The following is a 7,377-nucleotide window of genomic DNA, read 5'->3' as shown; positions in this document are numbered from 1 at the left end:
GAGTATTACGGGGAAGCCATAGTAAGTAAGTGTATAAGTAAGAACGGAATGGAATGGGAATATCAAATTCGAAAGAACTAACTTGAAATACTTCGAATGTGATCAACTAACCGATTCGTGTTCGAACAAAAGTATAGACAAGAAGTAGGCGACTTCCGATTTCCTTCTACCTGACTGAACCGCCGTAGAGGTAAGACATAAAAGAAAGGAAAATCCGCCATCATCCGTTAGGATCTCATGATATGTGTCTGTCTGTGGATAACTGACAATCGATTATTATTTACATTAAGTATAGGTATTATAATTTTAATATTTAGCTGCTAGGCTTTAATAACATAAGTGAATTAATAAACAAGAGTCGAATTATAACGTCAACTGAGATTAGGGTTTCCTTATTTTATTTATTTATTTTAATTATACTTATACATGAAACTCGACTAAACAAATAACAGTCGAGTTCAATTGGCTTTTAATGCAAAACTTATATTAATTAACAATAAAATTGAGTATAAGCATAATAAAACAAATAAGAAGAAAAGAAAAAGAAAAAAGAAAAAAGAAAAAAAAGCATGTACACTATCAGCATAGGAGCACACTTACAACCGGTACAGGACAAAATTGCAAATGAACCCCTAAGCCATCGCAAACATGCATAAGCCTGGCAACCGATAATACTTAACACCAATTCATTTTCCAATCGTAACGACTTTTAAGGATGAAAGCTAGTTTAAGTAAGACATAGGTAAATCGCGCGTATTAAGCAATGTTGATTTAATGGACTTTAAAGAGTCCGATAACGAGAATAAGTGAAAGACGTCATTTAGGTTCTTGCAAACTACTCTGAGCGAATTATATTACACTGACTAAGCTTAACCAAGATAAAGTGCCTAGAGAAGCGGTTAGGGACATTAAAGCTTATTTCACCAAGTAATAAAGGCGAGTATATAGCACCAATTATTACTTTGATTACAAGGCTTCTTCAACATTTTCGCCAGTCTTTGCACTTGCTTTCAAAAAGATAAGCTCATTTTCTTGAGCAAAAGTGCAGGCCTCCAGAAATGTCACGTCTCTTGCCTCTTCCAAATCTTTCTTATTGCCCACTAATAATATGACAATATTAAGGCTGGCTAAGATGCGGGCATCATTTAACCAATTGTTCAATCTCGTGACGTCGTATCGTATACCAACAAAGATCCCGCTGTCTCTCGATAATATGAACGCGTTACCGAACGAAACCTTTCTTGTCCAGCGGTGTCCCATATTTGTAATTTCACCGGTTTCCCACCAACATTTACAATGCGTGAACCAAATTCCTCCCCAATTGTATGAGAACTATCGTCTTTAAATTTGTTTTCAATGAAATGATGCAACAAACAACTTTTGCCACTACCAGCGCTGCCAATTATTAAAAACTTGAATAAATAATCGTATTTTTCTGGCGTTTTGTTTATATTAAATTTTCTTTAAGAACAGTTAGTTGTGTTAATGAGCTACTGTCGTGGTAAAAAATTTCTTAGCTTAATGGATTCTTCACTTTTCCTTTTTTTTATAAAAATAAAGTTCACTTTTAATGAAAAATAAAACGTATGGACGTCTGAAACAGCCATTGAGGCTACCCCGGCATCACTCAATTAAAGATAAATTTTTGTACCAAAGGGAAAATAATAAGCTTCACAAGTGATTATCCGCTGAGGCTATAACATTGAAGACAGTCAAAATAAAGATATAAGACGAGTGGTCATGAATTAACTTCTATCTTCAACGCTTAAGTATCGGAATTATTTACTTTTGTTCGTCGATTTGATAACAATTAAACGTTTCAATAAAACCTTAAGCAAATTTGTTGGGTATAAATTGTAAGCATTGCAACTGCAATGACAAATATGTCGAAAGGAGACACAGTTAGCCCGCCAGTATAGAATTACTCGAATTAGTTGAGATGCCAGACTACTTAGAAAAGAATCCGGTAATAAATACGCAAGAAGAGAAAGAACAACATCGAGATCTATTTGGAGCTCCAAAACGTGAACGGCGCAGTAAAAAAACTATGTTACAAAGCAGACAGGCCGGACATTGGCGTAAAGATTGTCGAAATTCAATCACAATATTTTGTCGGAATTGTGGGAAACATTGCACGACAAGGAAGACTGTTGCCAACGTGAACAGCCTAGAAGGCTTCAGCAATAAACGAATGGGGTAGCACAAAACCAGGGAAACGGTCAGGTGGCTCACCGTGCACGATGAACCGTGGGCCCCATTTCAAACGTATCTTGCCGATAAGACACATGTTAAAATGTCAAAAGAAATCAAAACCGGATTGCAATTTGAAACAGTTCGCTTAACTACTAGCGATATTCTAGCTGGGGTCGCCGTAACAGCAAGAGCAGACACGGGAGCAACTGCAAGATTTGTCTCATCCAAGTACAGCAAGAACAAAAGTCGAGGAGTTCATTAACACATTAAAATAGATCACTTAAAATTAATGTAACAACTTTAGTTAAAGAAATAAAGTTAATGTACTGTAGTAAAAATAGGCGTATGGAAGTAATATTATTTATAAATTTTGTAAATGCTGACTTTACAAATAAGTTAGCTGTTAGACAGTTAATTGTTAGTCTGTAAGAATTCTTGATTGAATAAACTTTTAATAAGCTTGTTTCATCATATCGATTATTAAACTGGCGCAGTCGATAGAATCCTTTAGAAAAAAAAGTATTCAGTGAAAGGAACCATCGCTTAGCAAAAACAAAAACCTTAATTAATGCTGGGAAGTGGGACCTTTTGCAGAAAAGGACCACAAACGAAAAAAGAAAATCATTAAGCATTTTTTCTGCATAGTAGTTTCTACATATAAGATAGTTAGTTAACCATCAACAAAACAAAAAAAGTGAAGTATACCACTAAAAAATTCCAAAAGACCACTACGTCCATGAACAAAAAAAAAAAGGAGAAGAGGAGAACAACAAAATGTATTCAGAAAAAGAAAATTCAATAAATCAAGAGCAAAACAGATCGTATATTGTTCTACAGAGGCAAAAAGTTCAACCCAATCCGCACAAATGAAATTACAATGAATTCGCTTATAAGCAGCGGAGAATACCTATTCTTTACAATGGACAACGAAGAATCGGTGGAGAGTGAACGCTTCTTCGGTATATCTATTAAAAAAAGAGAATAATTAATGTGGAACATCATAGAAAATCTGATAGAAGGGCTAATTTCGTGGTAGGCCGTTCAAGAGTATCATTAGATGTCTATAACACGAATGTTATTACCGTGACCTTTGTTCTTAAAACGCGACTCAATCACCAACAATTAGTTGGTAGGTTATCGTTCCGAATTACGACCATATCTCCCGTTTTAACGTTCCCGTGGGGACTCTTGCATTTATATCTTTTATGAAGTTCGTTTAGACAGTTCTCCTTCCATCTTCGTGCAAAAGGATGATGCAAGGTCTTTAATTTATGCCATGTATTAGCACAACTTAATCGCATGTCAGAAACTTTCGGACCCGCGGGAGTAAAAATTCCATTCCACAGGAGGAAATCACCTGGCGTTACTGAAATGAGATCATTAGGATCGTCACCCATAGAGCGTAAGGGTTTAAAGTTTAAACATCCTTCGATTCTAATCAGCATTGTTGTAAATTCTTCGAAAGTAAAGCTTTGCGCCACGGATATTTGTTTCAGATGAGTTTTAGCACTTTTTACTTCAGCTTCCCATATGCGGTACTCCCGGAGGAATAAAATGCCAGTCTGACGATTCAAAAGAGCTGGATAGAATCATTTGAGATTTTATATTCTCCATGAATTGTCACGCTTTTCGCTTTAATAAACGGGAGGCGCCAACTAAGGTATTATCGTTATCCAAATAGAGACGGGAAAAGAAACGAGCAAAGGCAGCCAAAAAAGCTTGTGCGGGCATATCAGTTGCAGCTTCAAGACGAATTGACTTTGTGACGAAGCACAGAAACACTATGTGGTAACGTTGTAAATTTAATGGGGTATTCTAGTTTTAGCCGTTAGTAAATGTTTTTATCCGTTTCCGGATTGGTTTTCCGTACCGATACAAAGGGATGTCATTGCTTTTTTCCGAAGCGTCACAAAATACTTGTAACTCAATTTTAAAGTTTGGATGGTGACTAGTATACCTAGGCGCGGTTATATTTTCGAGGTAAGCATAATCATCAATAAAAGCATGCCACGGGAAAGAATTAACGGGTTTATTGCTTCATCCCAATCTGTATTGTCTTGTCGAATTTTCTGCACGATGATTTTTGCTACTATTGTTCCAGAAGTCAACCAATGTGCTAGATCAAAAATTTTAGCAATTTCTGGAAGAGCTTGTAACGAGTTTTCTTGGGCAGGGTGTATTCAGCCAATCCAGGACTCTTTCCAAGAAAATTTGTATTAAAAAAAATTTGGACCTTCGGTTTTGTTCTTGCGTTTCTATTTATTTACTTCTGTGGAACTGATAATGGATAAGCGATTTTAAGGGGAGTGGGAGGAAAAAAACCAGCGTGGCGATCCGACCCTTCTTTAACGTTTTAATATTTCTTATTCGTTCCGAACAATTTTTATTATATTTACTTTTCCATGTTTCCGTATCACAAGTTTCTGTAAAAGAAAAGAATACGTCGCGGATGTTGTAGCAGCTAGCCTCGGCCTACAGGGGTGACGCCGAGGCCACACCGACTACCCCCTATGCGTAGAGCTAGCTGTCCTATGAGTCATTCAGGGATGACGGTGAAGCCACACCGACCGTCCCCTATCCGTAGAGTTAAAAAAAACTCTAAAGTAAAAGTCAACTAGTTATGTCCGTGATCACTTACCATTGGCTGCTGCCACACAACTGAAAGGCTGAGTGTGGTGCGACACGCTCTTTTGCAGTTGCGATCACCATCGCTGTTCCGTTACATGCATGTTTTAGACTATACTCACTTACTATTGCATTGTAACGATATTCTTACACATCTGTATGCTAACTTAGGTTTGATCTATGTTACAATCTCAGCTCTGACTTGTATAAAAATGCTTCTCTTACTTATATCTTAGCGTAATACTACCTTACGTACCAACTCGTATGATTTTATAAACCGTTGAGCATGTCTTCATGTGATATGCATCATATCTATAAGCTATCTTATTTTTTTCCTATCGCGATGTTTGTTTGTATGCCTATCCTTCTGTCTGTTTTATTGATATTGCTAATTTCAGTATGATTTTGTAAAATGCTAAGCCAGGTACCAAATCGTATGGTTAGATATGTGAATGCTAGCCTCGCTATGACTTTTACAATCTGTCAGAAGCGTTAGGTATGCATATTGTTTATATTTGTTCTACTATATATACATTTATACATTTCATATATCTCATACATTTTATACATTTGTATACCTTTAATGGTTAGGCACATTTTCTGAAGCTATAGTATATAAGTGTGTGAGTGGTGTATATAATTTCCTTTCTTTCCTTTTTTTAAACATTGAATTGAACGGTTTATGTGGAAGAAGGATAATCTTATGCTGACGTACGGAGAGAAGACGTGTCTCTTGGTTGGGGACAACCCAGACATACTGTTTTTGGGGTCTAAGGGTAGGCACTTGTGCGGACAGATTTATTATCGGTAAGGAAACAAAACGCTTCCTTACAAGCTTGTCTCTGTTCGGAACACTATCTGAAATAATTTCGAACTTGTACTTGCGCTATTCAGATTGCCTCTCGTGTTGACCCATTAGTTTAGACAGCACCATTTCATTGAATTAAGAATTTTTCATTGTCCCATTTGCCTTTAGCTGATTATTCATAAGGCACCCCAAGTTGATTTACTGCTAAGAGGTGACGTGTACACACAAATAATACTAGATTTAATTAGAAAGGATTTACAACGCTCCCTCTTAGCTCGGAATAGTGTCTTTGGTTGGATAGTAACAGGCAAGGTTGATAGTTATAGACCTCAGCAATCTGTTTCATCAATTTTCATATCTATTGATCTTAACAACCAATTATAGCGACTCTGAGAACTAGAAGAAGTCTCTAAAACACTCGTAAAATCAGAAGAGGATACCTACTGAAAGGTTTTTCCCCAAAAACACCCGCGAAGATGTTGACAGTGCACCGTTCCGAATGGAATATCCAAATAAGCTAGCTCAAGGGGTACCCTGATTTATTGCTCTAGCGCGATGCCTGCAATAAGAGGGCCGGCTTTCACATAATTCCGAACTCAAGAAGGCTTATGATAAAATTATCATGGAATATGAAGTTTTAAATCATATGATTAAGGTAAATCCTGAGCAAAATTTCCCCATAACTAAGTACCCTATCATGCAGTATTTAAACCACAAAATACTTCTACTAAATTACGTGTAGCTTTTAACGTCCCCAGCCAAATCAAATGGCTATAATCTCAATGACATGCTGTACTCAGTCCCAATTCTGCAGGGCGATATAACTGACCTTATTTTAAGATGGCCGTTCCTTCATTACGTATTTAATATCGCCATTGATAAAATGTGTAAATACGAACATACCCTTCATATACACTTTTCCAAAGAATTCCTTTTCGAAAGAAACCTGAAAAGGATCCGTGTGATTGTGAACTTTTAACCGTTTCTTTCGCATAAATTGCGCAATGCGGACACTACAAGTGCTAGCAAAAGAAAATAAAAGACCATACCCTGATGCAGTTAATATTACAACATCTCACTCGTATGCTGATGACATGCTCGTTGACGCTCACAATCTTACCAGTGCTGCTAAGACTTTACGTGAAGTTGAAGACCAATTGGGCTTTACGCTTAAAGCTCGTTAGCCCGCACGCCTATTCTTTCGACATTATGAATGACCAACAATATCATACACAGTGGAAAGATTCAATAAAAGTCTAAAATAAGTTGTAAACGAATAAAAGAAGTCTTTTCGAAGCATAATAGCAAAGTAAATCATAATAACAAAGTACACCTTTGAAACTATACAGTCTCTTATATTTTGACACACGATACGAAGCAATAACAATTTCATTTGGAAGACGACAACAAAAGAAGCACTTTAGGATTAAATTAAGCAAAAACTCCAGTAATCGTACAATTGATAAACTTCATTATTCATCAACAAAATAATTAAAATGTTTCATTTTGAAAGAAAACATGCATAATTCCTCTTAGAGAAAGAAAAATTGCATATATGTTAATAATAACTTTTTTTAAGAGCTGGTTTTTATACTGTAAAGAGAGACGACATAGGAAAGTTGAGTTCACTCTGTCGGAGTGTCATGTACATAAATAAGACAGATCGGGATTTATATACCACATAAGAACGCATCGTTGACATGAATATGTTTCAAGGATTATGCTGTATATATACGCTTTTTTTCTTAATT

At 36.3% G+C, this 7,377-nt stretch overlaps 1 pseudogene; it reads right to left on the bottom strand.

The window, feature by feature from the left end:
- Window positions 1-966: 966 nt before the first annotated feature.
- LOC119643592 lies at window positions 967-3,924 on the bottom strand (annotated as a pseudogene).
- Between the last annotated feature and the right edge of the window lie 3,453 nt (window positions 3,925-7,377).

The sequence above is a fragment of the Glossina fuscipes genome, unplaced genomic scaffold (genome assembly GCF_014805625.2).
Source record: "Glossina fuscipes isolate IAEA_lab_2018 unplaced genomic scaffold, Yale_Gfus_2 61344, whole genome shotgun sequence".
Taxonomy (NCBI): Eukaryota; Metazoa; Arthropoda; class Insecta; order Diptera; family Glossinidae; genus Glossina; species Glossina fuscipes.
The sequence above is the reverse complement of the archived record's forward strand: the minus strand, read 5'-3'. Positions and strand labels throughout refer to the sequence as shown.